The following is a 25,995-nucleotide window of genomic DNA, read 5'->3' as shown; positions in this document are numbered from 1 at the left end:
CCTTGTTGTTAAGCTCAGTGTGTAGCTTAGCAGGAATGAGCATAGCGTATTTTATGTCGTGCTCTCGGAGCTTCCTTTTGGTTACCATGAAGGATTTGTGATCCTGCTGTACCGATGCCGAGACGTCTGGATACAGATGTATTCTAATGGAGCCTAGCAATAGTTCTCTCTTGGCCCTTGTGGAGCGGAGAAGCATATCTCTATCATGATAATTTAGCACACATGCTATTATTGGATGTGGAGGGTCCACAGGTTTGGGCTTCAGGGACAATGTGCGGTGGGCTCGCTCGATGGCAAAGTGCAGCGACATCTTTGGGTTTTCCAGTATCAGCATCAGCATTCGTCCCACGGATTCTTCCATCGGCCCGTCAACATTGTATTCGGGTATGCCGATAACTCTAAGGTTGTTGCGGCGGGACCTGAATTCGAAGTCTTTGTTCTTTTTGCCAATGGTCTGGACCTGCTTTGAGTGCAATCATTTCGTCTTCAGTTGTGCCCACTCTATTCTAGACCTCGGTAATGCGTGAATCCATTTTGTCCATCTGGGCTTTGATGGAGCAGATTGTGCCGCTCATGTCATCCAACTTAGAATGTAGGGTGGTGAACCCCTCCCGCATGTATTCCATCATGCGTTTGAGTTTGCTAGGGTCATGCTGTTCGGCACCCTCACTGGGCGGTACACTCGCGCCCTCTGCTCCCTCTACCGCCTTACTCGTAGTCGTTGTGAACATGTTGATTGAGTTTTTTTTCCCAGCACCTTTCTGCATTGCACTTACATTACAAGCAACCATGTCAAGTAATGGAGAAGGCTTGAAAGTGTTTCATACAACCGTGGTGCTGAGTCCGGGCATGCAGTGAATCACAGCAGTACTATAAGGAAGGAGGAGGCTACTGTGCAGCAATAATAAAGTATGCTGCTAATCTATGTAGTCACTGCCTCTCCTTTCATAAGTGTGGTGCTGACCGCACCCAGAGGGAGTGCGTCGTCACCCCTTATTTGTATGTCCTTCTGCGCATAGTAGTCGATGGGGTGGGGCCCTTCTAATTTATACTAGGAACTGCAGGTCCGCTGTTGCCACTGTGACCAGCCTGGATAGAATCAATGCTTCCCATTGTTACAGCTCCATCTGACTGTGCATACCTGAGTTGAGGGCAGTGATGACGGGATCTAGAACAGGGACCCAATGCCGCAATGAGTCATTGTCTGTGGATTACCCTATGCTGTGCTCCCTTAAAAATTAGTGAAATAGCGCAGCTTCAGTCCCCATGTGAAGCCAGGGGTCAGTCCCTTTGGGTCTCAGTCCTATAGGGGGGCAACCTTCACAGTAGGTCGTATGTCCAGCAAGGGCAACCACCGAACTCGCTTCACCATGAAGAGCGCACTGTAATTTAGAGGGAGATTAGTTATAACAAATGTGTCTCGACTAATACGATTTTTCTGGCCACAGGTCCTCTCCAACAGGCTCTCCACCGCAACCATATCAGTGTCAGATCAGATGCCACTACTGTATCGTGACGCAGGGCACATATGTTGTCAATGCCTGGGGGTCTAGAAGTGGTTTCCAGGTCCTCCTCACAATCCACACCTAGCCGATTCACTCCAGTGGAGGTTCCACAGTTTGGTATTTCAGGCTGGGAGGCCAGGCTTCATGGCAGGGGGCCCAAACAAGGCACTCCGCATCACACATGCTCAAGACGGCTGGAGCCGAGCCCCGGCAGGATCGGCCCTCGCAATATTATCACTGGTCACCCCCACAGACAAGGTACACTGACCTTTTAATATTGCTGCTACAGTTCCTCCCAAAGTCGTCGGGGAGCTGCAGCGGGAGGCCCCAGGTCTCACAGCGGCCACATTGATGTCAGCGCAGCAGCACCGTCCCTCTCAGGCTGCCGGGATGCTAGTCATGCAGATGGCAGGTTGGATCAGTCATCCCAGCACCAAGCGAGGGGGCTAATCGCAGCAATGAGGGACAATATCTGGTTTTCGGTGGCCAGCCCCACCGCCATGCTCCGCAGGGATGGCAGCCAACTCAGTCCCGCCCAGCCCGAGGGCGTTGCAGTTCGATCTATCACAGGCATCAGGGTGCCTGTCACCAGTGTTCCACAGTGGAGGCTCCGTTTGGATTGCCCACAGTGTTGCTTTCCAGTATGTACCTCGGGGCACACCAGCGGGATCCCTCAGCAGCACTCGGGTTGCTCCAACAATGATCCGGTCATGTAGGCAGCAGTTGTAATTAAGGCATGGGGAGCAACGGTCGCAGGCCTGCAGTTTCTGAAGGGCAAAGCTCCAACAGGAGAAGGCTGAGCAGGACAGAACTTCACTAATCGATGCCATGGCCGCTCCACCAGCATCTGCTCACTTTTCAGTTATAGTTATGGCCCCGAAAAGTATAACTCGAAACCGAGCTGCAACACTGAATGCCGGAGCTCTTTCCTCAGGCGGCCATCTCCGTCGCTCACAACAGCACCCCCCTTCCACCAAGGCCTGCTCTTATGCGATTGCTGGAATGCCTAATGTGTTGGCAGCATTGGACTGCATGCACGTAGAGCTGGTGTCCTCCCCCCACACCTCACTGGAAGTCTACAGGAACCAGAAGCAGTTGCATTCCCTCAATGTCCAGGTGACCTTCAATGCCGACCTGACCATCACATATATGGATAAATCCACGAATCCATGGTCCTGCAGAACAGCACCCTGGCGGCTTAAATGGCACATCACTGAGGACAAAGGACCTGGAACTTGGATGAGTAGATGAACATTTGCACCTACATTGCAGCATGAGTGAAAGGCAAAGGGGGGACTATGTCACAAATGCATGTCCAACAAGCACCCTACACATGCAGGACCAACCAGTGCATGCCTCAATTGACAGGCCACAGCACACAGGAGTATCACATGACTGGAGATGTAGTAGTCACTGACCAGGCCATTTCAAAACCCAAAAATACATTCAAATGTAATGCACTACAGGCACCAGTGGATCTGTAGACTGGGCGATTTAGGGTCATGAGATCATGAGATGCATGACCTGGTGAGACATGGGACATGCATACACAGAATGACCATTTGAGATTCTGCTGAAACATTGTGCTGAAACAGGCAACACCACTGCCGAGCATCATTACCCACACATGTGTCCTTACCTCTTGCAGTCTTGGGCTGCCCTGCTGTGAGCTCCCGGGGGTAGTGGTGGATGTGGGTGGGTCAGACCCTTTCCAATCCATCCAATATGTTTTTGTCACAATAAACTAAAATTCTTCAGGGAACATCTACAGTCAGATTGTCATTCAATTAGAGGTATTAAATGGGAAACAGAAGCTATCATTTGAAATAACTCGAATTGATATACCTCTAATTGATATACCTCTAATGTCAGAGGTGAGGACAAACTTCCTTTGTCAGGGAGAGCAGTGACTGAAAAGGACTCACCTTGCCCCCCCCCCCCTGCATTGAGATTCAAAACATTCCAGAGGGCTAAAGCAGCCAGAACTCGTGTTTTTCACCGATCAAACCTACTCAAACTGCATTTGACCTGTTTCTGCTGCTTTCAGACATCCAGGACCTATGGTGCTGCCTTTAGCACTCATCTTCAAATTTTGAACAGCCTTTGCTGTATCATCAAACTAGCTTGACACTGCTGTTGGGAGAGCAGTCCTCGCCAATGCTCTCTGTCACTGAAATGAAGATTGAGCAATGTTTCAAGGCAGAAGTAAACTCTGCTCCCTACTCACCCCACTACTCACCCCCCGGGAACAGTGGGAGTGAACTGCTGCTGGATCAAAATGTGCCTCTCTGCTAAATACACCATAACTGAGGAACTCTCTTGAGGTGCAAAACCCCTGCAAGTGTTAGCCAGCCTCCCCTGAGTTGGAAGAATGAGAACTAACAGTCATCTTGTCTCAGAGCCCCCGGTTTCGGACTCGCATCATTCTTGGAGCCAGGACAGCCAGGATCCCTGTTTTTCATAGTGATACTAATCGAGCCGCATTCGAGACATGTTCAACACATTCAAACAAACAGGGACCGCCAGTACGGCCCTTGGCAATTACTCAAACTTTAATCCACTTTTCTCCCATCCACCTTCCAATTTGCCACTGCACTGCACCAGCTGAGCCATCTGATTGCCCTGGCTTAAACAAGAAGCTCATCACTGCATAATCCTTCACATTGCATGTTTCGAACAGCACCTTAAAGCTCCAGCATTTTTGTCACAGATCCAAGCTCGAATTGTATTTATTTTTTGGGTAGTTTCATGGTGTAACAAGACAGATGTGGGGCAACAGATGACGACAAACAAAAATGGTCCTACTAGTTCTTGTGACATTTGGACTGTGCAAGAGCAGTACAGCGGATTGGGGAGGTGCCGGTCAGAGCAAGCAATGCTAGTGCTAAGGTTGGAAAGAAAGTGCAGGTCAGAGTTGAGAGCACGCAAGTGCTGGGGGCAGACGAGGAAGGGGGTAAGAGGGCCTTTCTGCTCTGCAAATGGTAAGGGGAGGCCAGGTGGACAAGTGCCAGGGGCATGCAGGAGGGCAGGGGAGTGAAGGTCCACAAACAAGTACTAGGACAGGGCTGAAGGAGCTCAAGGTGGTGCAGGCCCAGCAGGACTAGTGCAGGGGAGGGAGCCCAGGAGGGCCTGTGCAGGTAGGGAGGGGGGTTCATGGGAGAGCAAAGTGCTGGGGTAGACTGGTCGAGGAGGGCCTGGTGCCCTGTACGAATCAGAAGGAACCAGGCAGCCAGTCACAATGCCGCAGAGGGGGAACATTAGCAGGGGTGAAGGAGGGGGAAGGAAGAAGAGAAAATAGAATACCAAAACAACCCTAATATCATTCACCTCGCTTCCTTGAAATGCCACATCAAACCACAACGAGCTCCAATTCAAATCCAACCCGACAGCATTCCCCATCTGGATCATTGTGATTTGCTGCATCTGAATCTGGTTCGACCAGCTCAAACAATGATAAGAAACCAGGTTTCACGCTGCCAAACCTCCAATGTAGAACTGTAGAAAGGCCCCAGGTCCCCTGGTAGCAATTGCTGGGGCCCTAGATACTGTCTAAGCTCCTTTTGAATCTTTGTCCCTCAAGAAGCAGATCCATTTTTTAATACTGTGCTGCTATATTGTGTTTGTTCTCCAAACTAAGTATCCATAGTGCTTGCATCAAACATACTGCATTTCTCTGTCTTCCCTTACAGGGATATTTTTTGTGTTTTCTAGTTTAGTTTTTATTCCATATGGTTTGTTTAATTACAGTATATATAGTTCTGTAAACCTTGATTGGACATTCCATTCTTTTGGACCGTTGTACAATTGCTTTTTGGGTTGCAACTATCTCACATTCAGAGCACTATTAACAGTATATCCACCCTTCGGCCCACAGTACCACAAAAGGAGTAGGAGGTATAGCTCCTATCTGCGCTTGTTTCACCTTTATGATTAGGATCACTATTGTTTTGTAGAAGTGTGAGGACTAGGAAGGTGGTTTAGCCACTTCTCAGCCTTGTACTCCTACAGGGCACTAGTTGTTTCGTCACAAAGGCCATGATGGGAGAGGGCATTGCAGGGGCAAGAGGTGGATTATAGGCGAAATGGCGAGCCCCTCTAGCATGTCACTGAAAGAAATAAAGGTGGTTGCTGCCCAGACAACCCTACTTATAGTACCTATATATGTATATTTATTTTTCAATGGGATTTAAAAATGGCAAACCTAGCTGGAATGAAGAGCAGAACACATTTATGATATGATAGGTTATGATAGTTTATTTATATAGCGCCTATACACAATGGGCCTCATTACGAGGAAGGCGGCCGCGGAATGAACAGTGCCGGTAAGGGACCGGCACCATTCATTCCAGGCCACCACATTACGAGGTCTGCAGTGGATCCCGCTTTTCACGCCTGGTCAGACCAGACATGCAGAGCGGGACCCGCTAGCAGACCAGGATGCTAACAACGGGCCTGTTAATGACAGGCCCGTTGTTAGCATCCTCCCCATTCCCGTTGAGCCCTATTGGGGCTCAAATGGGAATGGGGATGTACCGGTCTGGGTCCCGTGAAAGGGAATTACCGGGCCCTCCAAGGTCGGAATGGCCTGGTAAGTCCCCTTTTGCGTGACCCGGACCCGGTACCCGGTTTTGGGGGCAGCCATGCCACTAAAAACAGCATGGCTACCTCCAAACTCGTAATTAGTACCAATGTGTTTCAAATCACTTCACGGCAAGGGAGAGAACAAGGGGAAAAAACTGGGATATTCATACAGGACATGAACAACAAGAATGTGAAATAACTATCGTACTTGGCCTAGCGACCTTTCAGATATTGCAAGTGCTATGACACAGATAGGAAGGAAATGGGAAACAGACAGGCGTCTACCGTACTAGGCCTGACAACATTTCTGGTAAAGCTGGAATATTACAGGAGGTGAGGGAAGGGGGAAGAGAAAGGAGGAAGAGGAACAAAATAAGTGACTATCGTACTAGGCCTAGCGACATTTCAGATAGTGCTGGAAGTGGGTGGGGGAACAAGTAAGGAAGGGGGGAGAAGACAAACAATTGTTGCTATCATACTAGGTCCAAGGACGATTCTGATAGAGTAAGTGCAAAGAAAAAAGTAAGGGAGGGGTGAGGAGGCGAGAACAGGGAATAAAACAGTGAAAAGAACATGGAAGCAGAGGGAAGAGCGAAACAACATTTGCAGAGGTCAATGAAACACCTAATGTTGCAGGAACACAAAATGTAGGCAAGGATTCAGGAAGACAATGGGCTCAGCATGATTCAGGGCCAACCTGAGTACGGGATCCAGGAAGGTCCAGCATGAGAGTTGGGAAGGTGAAGCAACAAGTCAATGGGCCTCATTACGAGGCTGGCGGTAGCCGTGCCTGTCGTACAGGCACGGCTGCCGCCTATATCCATTTTTTTCTGGCACCCACGAATGGGCAATTACCAGGTCATGACGAGTTTGCCAGACCCGGTAATTGCCCATTCGCGGGTGCCGGTAATAAGGGACTCCCCATCCCCATTTGGCCCCATATGGCTGAATGGGAATGGGGAGGGTGGTAGCACCGGTACTGTTAATAACGGTTTTACCAGGCGTCCTTATCGGGTCCCGCGAGGAGACTTTGTAATGAGGCGGTATGGGGTTAACAGGGCCGGCAGCTCTACCGGCCCTGTTAACCCCCTACCGCCTTCCTCATAATGAGCGCAAATGTGTCCATAAAGTCAAATCCAAGCATTGGCAATAGGTCGGAGATGGTGAAAACCATAGTGAGTCAAGAACTCCTGCAGTGAAAAGGTGTTGGGGGGGAGGGAGAGCAGAAGAAGAGAGCTGGAAGCAAGTGGGGGGCAAAGAGAGGCAGGGGGGAAACAACAACAAGGGGGGCAGAGGCACAAAGACATCAAGGGAGACCACAGGAGGCTTAGGGGCTCAAACACTCATCACAGGGGACCAGAGGGTGCAGGGGGGCTCAAACACACATCATAGGGGACCAGAGGGGTGGGGGCTCAAACACTCATCATGGGGGACCTGAAGGGGGCAAAGGGGCTCAAACACACATCACAAGGCAAGAGAGGGTGCCGGGAATTCAAACACTCATCACAGGGGACAAAAGGGGTGGGGGGACCAAACACCCATCGTGGGGGAACAGAGCGGGCAGGGGGCCCAAACACTCATCACAGGGGACAAGAGGGTTGGGGGCTCAAACACGCATCATGGGGCACCAGAAGGGGAAGGGGGGCTCAGACATGCATCACGGGGGACCAGAGAGGGCAGGGGGGCTTAAACACACATCACGGGGGACCAGAGGGGGCAGAAGGTTCAAACACACATCACGGGGGACAAGAGGGGTGGGGGGCTCAAACATGCATCACGGGGAACCAGAGAGGGCAGGGAGGCTCAAACACTCATCACAGGGGACCAGAGGGGGCAGGGGGGCTCAAACACTCATCACAGGGGACCAGAGGGGGCAGGGGGGCTCAAATACTCATCACAGGGGACAAGAGGGGTGGTGGGCTCAAACACGCATCACTGGGGACCAGAGGGGTGGGGGGCTCAAACACACATCACTGGGGACCAGAGGGGTCAGGGGGGCTCAAACATGCATCATGGGATATCAGAGGGGCCAGGGGGGCTCAAACACTCATCACAGGGGACAAGAGGGGTGGGAGCTCAAACATGCATCACGGGGGACCAGAGGGGGCAGGGAGGCTCAAACACTCATCACAGGGGACCAGAGGGGGCAGGGGGGCTCAAACACTCATCACAGGGGACAAGAGGGGTGGGGCGCTCAAATGCGCATCACTGGGGACCAGATGGGTGGGGCGCTCAAACGCGCATCACTGGAGACCAGAGGGCTGAGGGGCTCAAACATGCCTCACTGGGGACCAGAGGGGTGGGGGGCTCAAACATGCATCACTGGGGACCAGAGGGGTGGGGGGCTCAAACACGCATCACTGGGGACCAGAGGGGTGGGGGGCTCAAACACGCATCACTGGGGACCAGAGCAGTAGGGGCAGCATTACAGAAGTGGACAGGGAGCAGTCAGGGACCAGGAGTGGGTCTTTGGAGGGAGGGCCGGCCAAGCCTTCCTGTGTTTAGGACACACCCCGGAGGTTGCATCTAGGGTTTGGTGTAGCCACGCTAGCTGCAATGGATAGGGGCAGCAGGGGAGGGTGGCTGTGTAAGGGGAAACGTTAGGTTAAGATTAGCAATCAGCAATTGGTGAGATGTTCTTTGAAGAGTGGGGTCTTCAGGTCCTTACTGAAGTGTAAAAAGCAGGGGGTCAGTCTTATCTTTGTGAGAATGTGACTCCAAAATCCAATGCAAAATACCAGCTCCAACAGAAAGTAAATGCACTTTGTCAGAAATGCACGTTTATTTCACACTATAGGCCGGAAGGATTTAGTCAGCCTCTTGAAGTTGAAAACTAACAGTTCCTTCCATTGCTCAACAAAGTTGCACCTTTTATACATACTGAAATAATTATTATAATTACACATATTCTGTTATCCCACAAAAATCCAATTGGGTAACCCTAATACACAGAAATCTAATCCCTCTACAATGTTTAACCCCATTGGACACATTTACTAAGCACAATTTCCTTTACATGTGATCTCATTGAAATCAGTCATGACATCCTAAAATATGATTGGTAACTCAAAACAAGTCAACGGTTAACTTGCCCCATTTGTCAGAAAAAACTTAAACCTGGTATGTGATGTGCAAGGGGTTTACAAGAACACTTCAAACAAGAGGAGGGAGAGAAACAAATAAACATGTTTTTAATCAAGCAATAAACATTTTGTCATCCCAGATGCGCTGGCGTCCCATGTTATTTCTTCTGCAGTCCTTCATGTCACCTCATTTGTGACTACCATCTCAGATCATGCAGCCTCTAGCACACATCCTGCTTGTCTTTCTATGAGCCCAAACAAAACCCATAAACCACTGCCAAACTCTACCCTCCAGCACCCCTTCCATGTGTTTGATGAAGTAACCCAAATTCGACTCACCATTTGGCCGGATTTAACAACAATACTCTATCTGAACTATCCCTTTGAAGATTTGTTTCCTACATCCACAAACCCATTTAGTCGTAAACCCACAACCCAATGGCACTTAATTTACACTTCGCCTCAAGTAATCATGTGATGCTATCACCAGCTGCTCAAATGTGGTTTGCTTCATTCATGTACTCGCAACAAAACCTATATTGCCCTAATATCCCAGAACATGTCTCCCATCTAAACCATTATTGAACTCTACATGTAAATTGTTCTGGACTTTCACACCCCTTTCCCAACATGGACTTCTCTTTCTCACATGCATAAAGCTTCTTGCTTCTGACTCTAAGCACTGTTGTCCCCTCGGCTTCTATTGTGTTGCTAGTGATGCAAATCTAAAATGTATCCAAACTAAACACAAAGTAAAACTTATAGTAACATTTATCCTAATTTGTTTACCTACACTGAACACATGTTAAATTGCACATCAACATCGCATATAACCTAGCCAAACCATTGTTCTAATATGACGTGCACAATGTCAACCTCTTCCCTACGTTGGGACATGAAACGTGCATCGCAACATCTTTATTGGTAACTTGTTCCGGCAACAGGGTGTGTAGCAGGAAAATGCCTGTTTCCTAGTTTTCTTCCTCTTGCAGTCCTTTTTTTCCAGTTGGCAATAGTCTGGCTTCTGGTGGTGTGTTGGCCAGGTAGATAGTTGTTCTTGTTATGACTGTTTATATGTGATGCACACTGTCTGGAACATGATGCATGATTGCCAATTTAGCCAGTGCAAATGATGAGTAGGCAAAGATAGCTGTTATGCGCACGGTGCCTGCAGAGAAGAAGATATTAAGTAGTACACTTAGGCACAGCACTTCCCCAGCCAATGCTAGGCAGGGTACTATCCAGGTAATTATTCAGACCTGCAAATAGTAATTGCAGGCATGTTAGGGGAATAGCTGCAGCTGCAACCCAACAGTGCACATTGGCTGTGAATGTTATCCTGCCATCTCATGTTCTGGGCTAAGGCTGCTACCCTCAGTTCCCTAGCCACACTCAGACACTGCTTTTACATTGGTTGCCTGTTGATGGCACTGCATAGTTGGTTTAGTGACATTTCTGGCATTGACCTATCGAGATGTCCAATTATAGGTAGATAGGCATGTGTGCCCATGTTGTGTAGCATCAGGCAGTCTTGCAGTAGATGGCTAGCCTTGAACAGAGTGATTTAGCCTCAGCATATACATGATGCAGGCACACAAAGCATTGATTTGCAATGCCAATGGCTTTCTCAATATGCATCTGGTGTGCACATAGATCTTGTTGTAGCGCCTTGTCTCTCTTGTCAAATAGTGCAATTACCTATGTCTGCTGTGGCTATCTGTTACCTGTAAGGCGAAGAGGAAGGTGGTCTTATTATGTGACTGTAGGTTGGCACTATTGGATTGAGAAGGCAGTTTGGGTGTAATGTGTATGTAGTAGCCTTAACATAAGTCTCCATATACTCACCTAACTAGAAGGATGCAATTCTTGTAATGACCTTTCTGCATGCACCTTGACACCCACCTGGTGTCCACAATGCCTGTGCTAATTCGTGACTCAGAGAATTATAAGGTAAATCATAGGTGTGCATCACACTCCATCTGTATGTTGAGTGTGGGTGAGCCTATCGGTTGTAGGTACATGCCGCTATGACATGTTTTTGATGGCCATGTGTGTTTCGTCACTGGCACAGATGACAAAGAAACTAGACAGTGGCAGTGCCATGGACAACCGTATTGGCAGTGCAGATGTCATTGGTGCAGTGTGTAAAGGTGAGTATATCATGTCACTTGGCTTTATTACCTCTGTGACTTCTCCCATCGCGTTATACTGGTTTACTGATAAAGGGGTATCAACACTTCCAGGGTGTCTCCTGTGAATTGTTGCAGCGAGCCTTTTGCATAACAGCATATGGCAGTGATCAGTTTCAACTGAGCAGGAATCTGGGTTTTCCTTTTTACCATGTGATGTCAACCTCTACCATGCACTAGGGGTTTCATACATGGTCCTCTTTGAGGTGGCTTCCCTGTAAGCATTTGTGGTTAGTGCTCTGTGCTTGTGGATGTTTTTGTGTTGTGTACCCTCCTCTTGGTATGAACAATGCCTTGGAAAGTTGTAGTATCAGGTTAATCTGTTTTAACTCATTACTCGGCCTAATGTGACTGGATCATGGGTAAAAACTCATGAAGGGAGCTCAGGACCACTTTCAACATGGGCAATGCCAGATCCATGCCTCCCTCAGAGGTGGGCTGAATGGGACCCCTGTCCACATCTCCCTGGTATGCATGGAGCTGCGCATGTACATTGGTGCCTCTGTCTACGTGCAAATGCCTATCAGCCTCTGCCCTGGACAGGTCTCCTTTTCTATTATTTCAGATATTACCCCCAAAAGCTACAGCTACCAGCCTGCATCAGACTCCTCAGAAACCCATGGGTGGATTGTAGATCCCGGGAAGAGGTACAGCATAAAAAATTGGTACTGTAAGAACCATAAAACACTTAAAGACTAAATAGACCAGGCCCAGCCTGGACCAGGATGAATGGGCTAGTTGCCAAAAAGGGAATGGTCTGGGATTCCCTTTCAGAAGCTGAATAGAGGACCAAACACTTACCTCACAAACCCCAGACTGGCTATAGAGAAGCAGTGGGGCAGCAGCAGAGGAGCCAGAACCAGCGGGGCGCTGCCCAGCAGTAGGGGAGACCAGCCTGGCTATTGAGGAGCAGTTGGGCAGCAGTGGAGGAGCTGGAACCAGCAGGGAGCTCCCAGCAGTAATGGAGAACAGGGTACCCCCACCAAAACGTTTGTAGGCAAAGATATACTTGAGCCAGGAGGGGAACAGCAAGTAAATGACCCCAGTGTCCACATGGATATCATGGCCAAGATGGAGGCTGAAAAGGAGGTGTGGCTAGAGGTCCTTTTGAAGACTTCCAGAGTACCTCAAAGGGATAGTTCAGATAGAGTTTGGCCCAGAGGAGCAGCTGATGCATGAAACCAATGTGAGCATCTAGGCAGGACAGGAAGGGGAGGGGTATAAAAGCCAGAAGAGCCGGTTGAGAATGATAAGCGTAAGGGTGAGTCCAGGTGCAGGAAGACCAACAGATAAGAGATGAGGTTGTAGCAGCAGGAGAAAGACTTGGAGGAAACCTTGGTGGGGTAACAGAGAGAGGAGGTAAGGTGTTGGTGTGAGAAAGGGTTACCATTTATGTATGAGTGATAAAGTGGTTGGAGGTTGGATGGAGATGGGGGGATTGGTTGAGTGTAAGTGGGAGATTGGTTGGAGGTACTTTTTGAGCAAGAGTGGGAGGTGGGTTGAGTGTAAATGGCAGAGTGGTTAGAGGCAATTCTCACGGTAGAGTAAGAGAGAGAGAGAGAGAGAGAGAGAGGGAAGGGAAGTGAGAGACAAGAGCATGAAGGAGAGCAAAGGCAGAATGGTGTTGGAAGGAAGGAGATTATGGAGGAAAAGGATAGGATTAGGAGAGAGTTGGCAGGTGGAGACAGGAGAAGGGGAGGGAGAGAGGTCATTTCCAGAGATGGAGTGTAGTGAGAGGGTAGAGGCCAGGACGGAGCTGGTGGATGGAGACAGGGGAAATTGTAGTATTCCATGTCCCGAGGCTGAAGGGGAAGTGTAAAGCTTTACCGAGATTAGCTAGATTGAGTTTAAAATTACAAGATTCCAATTTCTCTGTAAAGTATGTACCAGGGAAAAGGAACACAATTGCTGATTATTTGTCTAGGTTGCCATTGAAGAGCGATGAGACAAGTGCTGATTCTGATGAAGAAAAAGTAGCGACTATTTTTGAGGTCACATCCAAGGAGATGTGGATGGTGGAGTTGGCCAAAGATGATGAGTTGCAAGAGATAAAGAGGTACACGGAGTCAGGTTGGCCAGAGAAAAAGGTCATTAGCGAAGGTTGTAGGAGATTTTGGGAAATTAGAGACGAGTTGTCAATGGAGGATGGATTTTTAGTTAGAGGGGATAAATTAATTCCCCCACACAAGTTTCGGGGTGAGCTCATCGAAAAGGCACATCAAGGTCATCCCGGCATTACAGGCACTAAGAATAATGTGCGTTTGAAATACTGGTGGCCAGGCATGGATATTATGATTGAGAGATATATCAGGAATTGTTGGCCATGTCAAAACAGTGATAAAAGTTGCAAGATTGTCAAGTCCAAGCCAATTAGCATGGACAAGGGTGATTCTCCATGGGAGATGTTAGGGATTGATATCATTGGGCCATATATGAAGTTAGTGGGAGAGAAAAAGTTCCTAATAGTATTGGTAGACTATTACTCAGGTTGGGTAGAAGTGAAAGCGGTGAAGAAAATTGATACAGGTGAGGTAGTAATGCAGATATGTAGTAGGGAAGGAGTTCCCAAAGTAATAATAAGTGATAATGGTGTTCAGTTTAGAAGTAGTGAAATGAAAGATTTTGCCAGGAAGATGGGAATTGAATGGAGGTTTTCGTTATACCACCCACAAACCAATGGGTTGGTGGAAAGATATAACCGTGTGATTGTAGAAGCAGTGGATTGGCATTGAGCAACAACATACCAGTTGATGAAGTTTTAAAGGAGAGGGTATGGAGCACAAGGATGTCAATTACAAGAGGAATGGAGGTTTCCCCTTTTGAATTAATGAGGGGAAGAGCTCCCAATACATTATTAAATCCTGAATGGGTTAATCAGAGGAAAGTGGTGAAGACAGAATCTAGGAACTGCGACGAACGGAAAGGTATGTGTGATTTACATAATACTCCTCCTGAGAAGTTTAGGTTGAGAATTCTACCTGGAGATTTTGTGCGAATCAAACTTGGACGGAGTGTCAAAAAGGGTGAATCTAAATACAGCAGACCTGTTAAGGTGGTACAAGTGTTCAAGAGAGCAGTTAGAGTTGTTGGAGGATCTGTTTGGAATCTGGATAGAGTTAGTAAGTGGATGTGAAAAGGAAACAATGAGGGATTTATGCAAGCCAAAGTTGGGAGAAGAGAGAGTGATTTATTTGGTGATGACTATATTCTAAAGGGTATGGATATGGTGAATGATAATGTGGTGAGAGTGAGACAGTCTCGTGGAGATAATGCACAACGACAACAAGTGGTTGAGATGTCTGATAATAGGAGTGCGCGTAGCTCAAGAGAGAGGAGATTACCATTTTGGTCTAGGGATTATGACATGTGAATTTACTTATTATTGCAATTGTGTTATGCTGGTTCGTTAGTCTCCTTATGACTTAATAAGTTTGCATTCAATTATCTATGTAATGTTTTTCAATAGTTTTCTTCCGGTATTATTTTTTTAAAAATTGTTATGGAAAAGTTTAAGGAACTTTCAAGTTTTCATTTTTTTTTCAAAATTTGTGTAGGGGGGGGATGATGTAGTACTCCATGTCCCGAGGCTTCTTGTCTCGAGGCCTCCAGACCGTGGTATGCAGTGAATGTGGAATGCAATGACGTGTGAGAGGATGACGGTTGGGGATGTGAGAGTGAAGGTGGAGGCTGCGGTACGGGGCGCCGGTTATTGTAGATGATAATCTTTGTATGCGAACAATAAAGACAGTTCTTACCTCTTTCGGCTCGTATCGCATACTTCAGAAATCTGGATGATGGAGACGGGAGGAGAAGGAGTGTAGTAAGACCAGGAAAAAGAGTATTGGTAGAGGGAGGGATCAGCTGGAGGGTCGAGACAGGAGAAGGGAGACAGAATACTAAGACCAGGGAAAGAGATGTGTGGGGGGGAGAGAAAGAGAGAGAGTGAGGGTGATAGAGAGAGAGAGAGAGAGAGAGAGGGACAGACAGAGAGGAGGGTGTAGAAGAGAGTGGACGGGCAAGTGGGGTAAAGGACACATGAACATTTGTAAATCACACACAGCCACTGATATAGGAATATTACTACACACAAATCTGCTTTCAATGCAATGTCCTCTTTTCTTCAGCGCCACTCCAGGTAAAGGGAATAACATGACCCCCTTACCCCAGTATTGGAAAATTTTACATTTTACTGCAGGAACCTATAATAGGTGGAGACATGCATTAAGTTATAGGACCACCATTCCGTACAACAGACAATGTATATACGCAGAAATACTCTACAGCAAAATGCTAATGGGAAAGAGTATGATTGTAGCTTTAAGAACCACATCAAAAATAATTGAAGATTTTTCTATTGCACCTTAGAGAAATGTAACAAAACAATCTGAGTGTTAGGGGTTACATGTCTAGATATGGCATATATTAGTCTATTTACTGGAAATCTGACAGAAAATGCAGATGATGAAAAATTAATTGTGTAGAGAATGGGAGCAGAGCAGTACATTCAAGCCATCCAAAGATAGAAGCAGGGAGTGGAGTATCAGCCAGCTAGAGGATGGAAATGTGAAGTTATTTTTTAAAGTAAAGCAGTGCTAAGTGATACCTTTTGACATGTTTGCAGATATGCACAGAAGGGCCTGCATTTTGTTTTGTTTGGCTATCCTGTAAACTGAAGTTGAGCAAAATGGAATGTCATTTTGTTTGATTATCCTCTGAGCTGAATTAGGTCAAAAGATTATTTCATTTTATTTGGCTATACTGTAAGCATCATAACAGATTATTCTGCACCTTTAATCAAATTAGATACAACAATCACAAATGTTTCTTTTAATTAATTGAAATAATTAGTGGTGCAATTGCAACGAGTGGGATTATTATTTAGAATTTCTGAAAGCTAATGCATGATGAATTTCTAGAAAAAAATTGTATTAAACGGTTGAGATCTCTGCTGGAGAAGGCACATCCTTCTGGATGCTATTATTTTTTTATGATGATTGAAGAATACACACACACAATGTTATAATAACCACTTTAAAATGATATACCAATTTGTTAATCTTACAAGATTTTTAAAAAATACCAGTGCCTGTGCAGGGAGTGAAAAGGAATATTCTCTTTTTCAAGCAATAAATGTGCAAGTGAAAACACACTTCCCATTTACAAAGAAGGAAGAGCCTAAAAGCATAGCATATAAAGAAAGTAGATAATCACATATTAAACACTGACTCAATTGCTCGATTTATTTTTACTACATTTTTACATTTACCCTTTAAGAGACCTTTCTCAGCACCAAGTAGGGTGAATGATTTCATAGGAATCCCTGGTAATAATTGTTATGGTAATCTCTGCTGTGAGGAGTGTTCCTTTCTTTGAGGCAAGAGGTCAGAAAGTCACCAGGGGTCGCAAATATGCCAGTTACTCCGTGGCATAGTCCTGCATCTTGTCATTCATGATGAGAAGTACATGTGAAGTGCATTTAAAAGCAAACCTCAAGTATCAGGCAGATGTGGAAATAAACTGGGCAGTTTTAAACAAATGCTGGTAACTTGTGATTCAGTGTTGTTGTTATGAAAGAACACACACACACACATCTGGTACATAAATGGAGGATTACATGGATTTTCAGAAGCATGGTGCATGTAATCTCATAAACATTATTACCAATTTGGAGGGCGTGGCACATACAATGTTCAATCTGAGGGGCACTCAGCATTGTGCAGCTGATGAGGAGGAGTGGACTGAGACTCAGAGCCCCATGAAGAGCATTACTTTCATGATCTAAAGCCTGCAGATGGTGTCTGCGAGCAGCAATACAAGTGACGCCCTGCATATCCCTAAGAGTACATGCCTCTCTTCTCAGAGCCTGCGATTGGGTGGGTTAAACAGGGGCACATTTCTCCCAGAAGTCAGGCATGGATCATTTCTCCATGGAACAGTGCTCCAGCAAACAATATTTCCAGGAGCGCCACTATGGGGTGTTTCAGCCATAGGGCCTCATTACGACCCAGGCGGTAAGTTACCGCCTGGGCCGTGACTTTACCACCATGGCGTAAACTACGTTTACGCCATGGTGGTTGGCGGACTTACCGCCCCATTCCGAGTTTGGCGGGGCGGTAAGTCCCCAATCCCCATTTACCCTTCCCCATTCCCATTTTTGCCCCATAGGGCATAATGGGAGTGGGGAAGGCGTTAATTACGCCACCGTAAATTACGGTGGCGTAATTAACTCCATGGTCCCTTAGCGCCATGGATTTTAACACCTGCTAAAAGCAGGTGTTAAATCCGCCATGGCGCTAAGGGACCTCGTACTCAGGCGGTAAGGGTCGGCGCTGTTTACGGCGCCGTAAACCCCTTACCGCCTGGGTCGTAATGAGGCCCATAGTCCTACCATTTGTTCACCCCTACCTCTCCCTGCTATGAAAGGCAATGGGAGAGATGAGTGAATGATCCACTTCATCAGTGTGAAGACCATATTAGGTGCCCTTCCCAGAGAATATGGCTGCCAACATCATCTTGCAGATTTTGGCTCTATGATATCGTACGCTGTTCTACCCAGGTGTCAGGTGCGCAGCACAGCACATGGTGTCAGAGATGTCTGTCAAAATGCAAACAGTGAGCACACTGCAACTTAAGTTGCATTGGGCCTCATTACGACCCTGGCGGAAAGTTACCGCCAGGGCCGTGACTTTACCGCCATGGTGCTAACTACGTTAACACCATGGCGGTAAGGGGATTTACCGCCCCATTCCGACCTTGGCGGGGCGGTAAATCCCCAATCCCCATTTACCCTTCCCCATTCCCATTTTTGCCCCATAGGGCATAATGGGAGTGGGGAAGGCGTTAATTACGCCACCGTAAATTACGGTGGCGTAATTAACACCAAGTTCCCTTACCGCCATGGATTTTTACACCCGCTAGAAGCAGGTGTAAAATCCGCCATGGCGGAAAGGGAACTCGTGATTGGCGGTAAGGGGTCGGCGCAGCTAACGATGGCGCTAACCCCTTACCGCCAGGGTCGTAATGAGGCCCATTGAGCAGCATGGGCCTCATTACAAGAATGAAGGTAATGAAAAAAGGAAGGCGGAATGGTAATACCGGCATTGAGTACCGGTCCGGGCCATTACGAACCTTAAAACCAGGCATTACCGCCACCGCCTGTACCTTTCCCCTTCTTACTGGCATGCGCGCGTCCACGCGCCCTTGGCGGCGGCAATACCGGGATGCCTCTACCGGGAGGACATCACAAGTAAAGCGGGCATACACCTACCGGCATCCCGAAGGCGGTAAATAGCATCGCGGATCACTCGTAAATAGCAACCTGCTGTGTACCCAACTGCCACAGGTGCACACAGTCTCCACAGGTGGAGGCAATGGAGCATGTCCCAGCACAAAAGGAGAACACCCACACACCACACCTCTTCCTACACCAAAATGATCCCACTTGCTGTTGCAATCCTGGGGCTGGAGGAAATGCCTGTACTGCTACACCAGCAACAACAACTACAACTACAACAACAAGAACAGGCAGCACAGAGGAGACGCAGGAGGTGAAGGAGAGTGAGACAGGCCCAGCAAGTCCCACCAGTGCAGCCAGTGGTACCACGTAGGCAGCCACCAATCCCTTGCATCAGAGCCAGTCCATTCAACATAACCCCTGTGTAGATCCACACCCTGTACCGGTTGGACCGGGACACCATCACCACCATAGTGGACATGATACACGACAACATTGTCAGCCTGACAGAAATCCGCACTGCAATCCCCCCTCTACTGAAGGTAGTGTCTGTGCTCCCCTCTTCCTGGCCACAGGCACCTACCAGCACACAGTGGGGCAGCTGCATGGCATATCACAACCTCTCTTTTCACTCATGCTGACTCAAGTACTGGATACCCTCCTGAAGCACGCAAGCATCCACATATCCCTATCACGGACTGGCCAGGAGCTTCCTGACACTAAAGGTGGCTTCCACGCACTGGCAGGCATGCCCAATTGCGTCAGTGCCCTCGACTGCACCCATGTAGAATTGGAGGTCCCTCATGGCATAGAGGTAGTGTACCGCAATCGTAAGCAATACCACTCCATCAATGTGAAGACGGTATGTGACTCCAGCAAGATCATCACACATTGTTGTGCCCGACATCCCGGATCCACACATGATGCCATGGTGCTGCGTAACTCCTCGCTACACCGCTACATGGAGCGACATGCTGGACGACGTGCATGGGTGCTCGGTAAGTTGCCTGACAGTGCAGTGGGGGCGTTAGATTGGGGGGGGGATGCATACTCCACCTGGGTGAGATTGGGGGTGGATGCACGCTCCACCTGGGTGAGATTGGGGGGATGCATACTCCAGCTGGGTGAGATTGGGGGGGGATGCATACTCTACCTGGGTGAGATTCAGTGGTGAGTGGACTATGCACATACAGCTAAACACTGTTGCCCTTAACATCCCAACCTGAACATGACACATCAATGCCATACATAAGACCAATGCTGCACTGCAATGACAATATGCCAGATGCACAATCAGGCCACCATGGAAATGTCCAGAGTAATATACATCACCAATATGGGTGGAAAAACATTGTTCCGCATCGACAGTACATATGCATCAGCATGCAAGTGAACACCCTGCATCAAATCCACACCAGCAGATCATAGTACAGCACACATAGGGCCTCATTACAACCCAGGCGGTAAGTTCCCTACTTTACCACCATGGTGTAAACTCTGTTTACACCATGGTGGATGGCGGATGTACCGCCCCATTCCAAGGTGAGTGGGGCGGTAAATCCCCATTCCCCATTTACCCTTCCCCATTCCCATTTTTGCCCCATAGGGCATAATGGGAGTGGGGAAGGCGCTAATTACGGCACCGTAAATTACGGTGCCGTAATTAGCACCAAGGCGGGTTAGCGCCTTGCATTTTAACGCCTGCTAAAAGCAGGCGTTAAAATGGTAATCAGGCGTTAAGGGTTAACGGCACCAACGGCGCCGTTAAACCCTTAACACCTGGTTTGTAATGAGGCCCATAGTGTCAAATGAACCTGTGTGCATACTGTCAACACCAAATAGCTGCAGCCATGGCAGTGATCTCTAAAGGTGTCAGCTCAGATATTGACTCACACATACCTCATTGTGCTACCATGTAGGTGATGGTGGCTATCCCTTGAAGCCGTGGCTACTTACCGCTGTACAGAACACGCAAAACAGGCACGAAGAGGAGTACAATCGGGTTCATACCCGTACATGTGTTGTGATTGAGCAGACCTTTGGCCTGTTGAAGGCTGCCTCAGCAGGTCTGGTGGAGCACTCCTTTACGGGCCCGAGAAGGTGGGAAAGATCACCATAGTCTGTGCCATGCTGCACAACATGTGCATCTGGCGAAATGTACCACTGCCACCTGACATTGACCTGCATGTTCCGGGTGAGGATGATGATGATGATGGAGGAGGAGATGCAGCACCCCTGCCAGTTCGCGATGCACAAGATGGCCGTGCTGTGCGCCAATCACTGATTGACAATGTCTTCTGAACCACAGGGATGCTGATGGTTCTGTGTTAGTACTACAGTGGGTACTGGGGTCATGTGCATATGGACACAGGGTGTGTAAGGATTTGGGTACTGTGTGCTGTCATGAATTGAATAAACACACACAAAATGAACAATGTCCAGCCATGATATGATTTTGAACACAACAGGTGTATTGGATACTTAACATGATTGTGCTTGAACCCTCCACCTCACACACCCTCCCCCTAGCCCCAACACCCCAACACCACCTCCCCCCTCACCCATTGTCATCCCACACATGATGTGCCAATCATGGTTTTACCCGGGTGGCAGTTGGCACATGCAGGGTGGACCTGCTAGTTGCGGCCTCTCTCTGGGTCTGGGGGCAGCATGTCTGTGTGGCATGCGCTGTGCCTGGTCATGCACACAGGGCTTGCGGGAGTCGAGCTGGTAGGTGTGGTGGATGGGGCAGAGGTGGATGCCTGTGGGACCGTTGGTGCCGGTTGTTGCTGCTGCAAACGTTCAAAAATCCTGCCAAGGACCTGGGTTACAGCAGCTAAACTGTTGCAGATGACCATGGTGTTGGTGTTCATGGCTATGATGTTAGCCGCATTTGCTTTGCGTATCTCACGGCGGGTCATTTCCCCCTCCACCACATACTGCCGGACCAGCTCGATCATGCTATCCTGGCAGGCCTCAACTCTCGTCAAGCGGGTCTCCATGTTGTTTGTGGCTATGGAGGTGGACGGCGCAGTGGCAGGGCGGGCCAATGCTGGACTGCCCTCTGATGGGGACATCAGATGGGGACTCCCCAGTACTACGGCATGTACTTGCATGTGGCTGACTGGTGTGCCCTGTGTGGGGTGCAGGATGGGTGGGCTGGGGGCTCGGGGTATGAGGACATACCACATGGAGGTTGTTGTGCATGTCTAAATATTCCTCGGCGTGGCCCTCCACATCGCTGAGGGGGGCTGAGGCAACTACTTCCCCAATCGAACTGACCTCTGCAACAGTTGATGACTCCTTTTTGGCAGTGGCGTCGGATGTGTCTCACATGTTCTTTCCATCTCAGCTGGCCTGTCCTCTACTGCTGGTACTGGCCTGTGTTGCAGTCTGGGCGTCGGTGTTGCCCTAGAGGTTGAAGGTCCTGTGCCTGCTTGACTGGCCCTGGATCCCGTGGAGGATGTGCTGGCCTTTGGGGCAGGCTCCTGGCCTTCACTTTCTGCATCTGTGCCTGTGGGGGAACAAGAGATGCAGGGCATCAGTGATGGTGATACGTGCAAGATGCATGATTTGGTGCTGTTCAGTAGTTCACGTTTCATTCATTGCATTCTTGTAGGTGTGACTCACAAGGTACTTGCAATGGGGAGCCCATATTGGCATACCTCCTGGACTCTCCTTTCTGGACTGATGTGTACTAGGTGGCATACCGTTGTATTGCTGTTTGCATGATGTGTGACATGTGATTTCTCCCTGTGTGTTGGGTGTCTGCTTGTAATGGGATTGGCATGCAGCATGCATATCATTGTGCCAGGGTTTGGGCCACCATCTGGACATGGATCTGTATATGTGTGTATGATGGGCCATGCATTGGCTTGGTTCACTTTTACATCTGTTGTGCTATGTCATGGTTTGGTTCTCTGGGTTTGTGGGGACACTCACCTCCATCTGCCGATGACGGCACACCTGTTTCCATATCTCCGAAGCCCTCGATCGATTCCATATTGATCGTGGTGCTACATGTCTCCTCCCATCTCGACTATTTGGTGGGTGAGGGGTCCCCGCCCCCTGTAGCCATGGCCTCCCTGCGGTTGGCTGAAAGTGTGTTGTGCACCCGGAGACGTAGATCGTCCCACCTTTTTTTGCAATCCTTCACCGTGCGGGTGGTGGTGCCAACCGCAGTCACCTTCTGTGCCACCTCCTCCCATATTTCTTTTTTGTGCAGTTGGGCTGCGCGCTTTAGGTTATTGGCAAAGACCTCATTGGCATGGGCTACCAGCGTGTCTGCTAGCATATTCAGCTCCTCGTTCAAGAAGCGCTTCTTGCACATGCGGAGGGTGGACTTTCGAGTAGCCTTGGACATTATGGCTTGATTGGGCCTGCTCTCAATTCTGTACCAGTGTTGTGTTAGGAGGATTACAATGGATTGTGTTTTTTAAGATGGCCACCGGCGCATTTCCCATTCCGGCGCGATGACGTTACTTCCCGGGTCCGTTATTACGAACCTGGTATTTACATGATGGTATTGCCGGGTCCGTTATTAAGGGGTTGCTCCTGGGAGGAGGCGGTATCAGCGGGTTCCGTGATGGCGCTATCGGGGGGTCAGGGGGGCTTTAGCAGCATTGCGGTGCAGCCATTACCGGCATGGGCATTCGCTCGTGTTCGCACCCTCGTAATCAGCCGCTATTTGCGGTGTCGTGGGAACACGGATGTGCTAATAACACCATGCCGGTAATGACTGCGTTTTTACTGCGATTCTCGTAATAAGACCCCATGTGTCAGAAAGGCATTCTCTTCTCAGTGCAAGTTCATTTTCAGCGTGCCAGGCCCCAACAGTCCAACAGGAAAGTGTGTGTGTGGAGAGTGTGAGGTTGGAGCACTGTCACCATCTATTGACTAACTGTCACTTCTCAATGATTCGCTGATATACAATAGCTGGAAAAAACACTTAAGTCTTTAAGTGTGGAGCAGATAAGCCCAATTGCTCCACCATAATCTTTGATTATTTCTTCTCCCCATAACAAAACACAGCACCTGGGCATTTATTTCATTTATTGGACATTTGTATGGCACCTATACACAAGTGTTTCAAGGCGCCACAAGACAAAAAAGGGGAGGGTCAGAGGAAAAACTACAACAATAAATGCCCTACTAGGCCTTGTGACATTCGGACCATGCAAGTGCATTGACAATGGGCCTCATCACGAGTTGGGCTGTAGCCCTTAAATGAGGCAGTAACGGTATTACCCCCGCATTTAAGGGCCGGCCGTTTCACGAGTTGGCTGCTTAATGGGCTGTTTTAGTGCCCTGTATTACCACCGGCTCCATTAGCATGCAATATTATCACCAGAAATTCCCCGTTGGATCCAATGGGGAATGGGGATTTACCGTCAATGCCCACCTCATAATGCGGTGGTAATACCGCCAGACCTGTGGGCACTAACATTATTACAGTTGGGCGGTATTACAGCCTGGATTCGGCCTAACTCGTGATGAGTCCCAATAGGTGCAGGGGAGGGGGCAGGCCAGGACAGATGGGCTTGGATAAGGGAAAGAGGGGTGGAGGGGAGAAGAGCAGGAAGGCTGAGGCCCTGGGGCTGGGCAAGTGCTGAGGGGAGTGTAGGTGGCAAGTGCCAGGGGAAGTAGGGGTAAGGGTCAACTAGTGCGAGGACGGGGTGGACCAGAGTCAGGCTAGACAGGGAAGGGTCCCAGAGGCAAATGCTGGTTGAGGGGTGCTGGGGTAGACTGGATGAGGAGGGCTATGCCCCTGTAAGGCACATAAGGTACCAGGTGCCAGTCACAGCGGAAGGGGGACCTTAGCAAGGGAGGGGGAGAGGGAAGTAGGAGAAAAGTAAAGTCTTGAGGCATTTCTGGAATTTAAGGAGATCCGGCTCAAGTCTGATAGGGGCAGGAAGGCCGTTTCAGAGGGAGGCTCCTGCCAAAGAAAGAGTTCTACCTCCCACTCTCTGCTTGGAGAAACATCTGATCTGCAGAGCGATGGAGCTAGCAGGGAGGTATTTTGGGAGAGAAAGTTGGATGTAGCAGGGTCCCAGGCCCCAGATGTCCTTGTGGATGATGCAGAGGGTCTTGAATTTGATCCTTGCAGCCACCAAGAGCCAGTGGAGAGACCTTAGGGCTAGAGAGATGCCGTCCCTGGGCTTGAGGCCGACAGTAAGTATGAAAAGGAGCGATTTTGTTTGAAACACTGCACCTTTGAACCAATAGAAACATTTGTTAACAAGAAATAAAAGAAGGGCACCACGTAATTTATACAAACAAAATCCAAAATGGCCACACAAGATTTCTAAAAAATTGACTCTTGTGCCTTGTTTTCATTGGTTTAACTACTTTGAAGCACCTGCTTGCTCCTGCACATTGCTGGTAGTGGAAATACACCACTGCAGATGTTGGCAAAATAGCAAATGTAAGGAGGGTGTAATCATCTCGCATATGGCAGACTTTGACTGTAAAATAATGAAAGCAGAGCCCTCTTGAAATCCATCAAGCATTGCATCAACCATCTGACTGACCCCCCATACTGCACTCAATCATTTAATCCACCACCATCAACTCTTTTGTCATCACTAAGATCAGTATCAAAGCCATAAATGAGAGCACACTACACATCCAATCTTGCAAACCACCACTACCTGGGCAACTTTTAGGACTCATTATGGAAGACCTCACTGCCACACTAGCATCCCTCAAGGCTACATTGTATGCAGACATCCTCCCTACCTCCGTACTGAACACCCTTCCAACTAAAGCACTCCTCCCTTACCTGACAATCATCAACTGTTCCCTCACACAAGGCTCCTTCCCCTTGACCTTCAAGACAAGAAACCAACTCTGGACCCTGGGGACTTCAGTACCTATCGTTCCATCACCCATAATCCCTTCCTAGGTAAAATCCTTGAGAAAGCAGTAGCCATGAAACTCGTCCAACACATCAAAGCCAACAACTCCTTCCATCCTACCATTCTGGCTTCAGACCCAGATGCAGCATGAAAACGGTTACCATTAAGGTGATCAATGATGCTGTTAACGTCCTCAAAAATGGCCATCCTTGCCTCCTAGTTCTATTCAGCGTCTCAGCAGTGTTTGACACACACAGTAGGCCACCAGACACTGAGATTCTACATTGCTGCATGGGGATCTGTGAGATTGTCCTCAGCTAGATCTAATCCTTCCTTGCTAAGTGCCACCAATTCATCCAAATGGATTCCACCAGATCACCAACTCTACCCATCACCTATGGAGTACTGTAAGGATCCATCTTCTCCTCTGTGATCATCGTCAACCTTTACATGAAACCCTGCAGAACACTCCTAGATCCACACACCATCCACCAATACACATAGAACCTGCCGCTCTACCTCAAGATATCCTCCATTGAAGACATT

The sequence above is a fragment of the Ambystoma mexicanum genome, chromosome 4p, assembly GCF_040938575.1.
Source record: "Ambystoma mexicanum isolate Mex_15411 chromosome 4p, UKY_AmexF1_1, whole genome shotgun sequence".
Classification (NCBI taxonomy): domain Eukaryota; kingdom Metazoa; phylum Chordata; class Amphibia; order Caudata; family Ambystomatidae; genus Ambystoma; species Ambystoma mexicanum.
Note: the sequence above shows the minus strand (reverse complement) of the source record.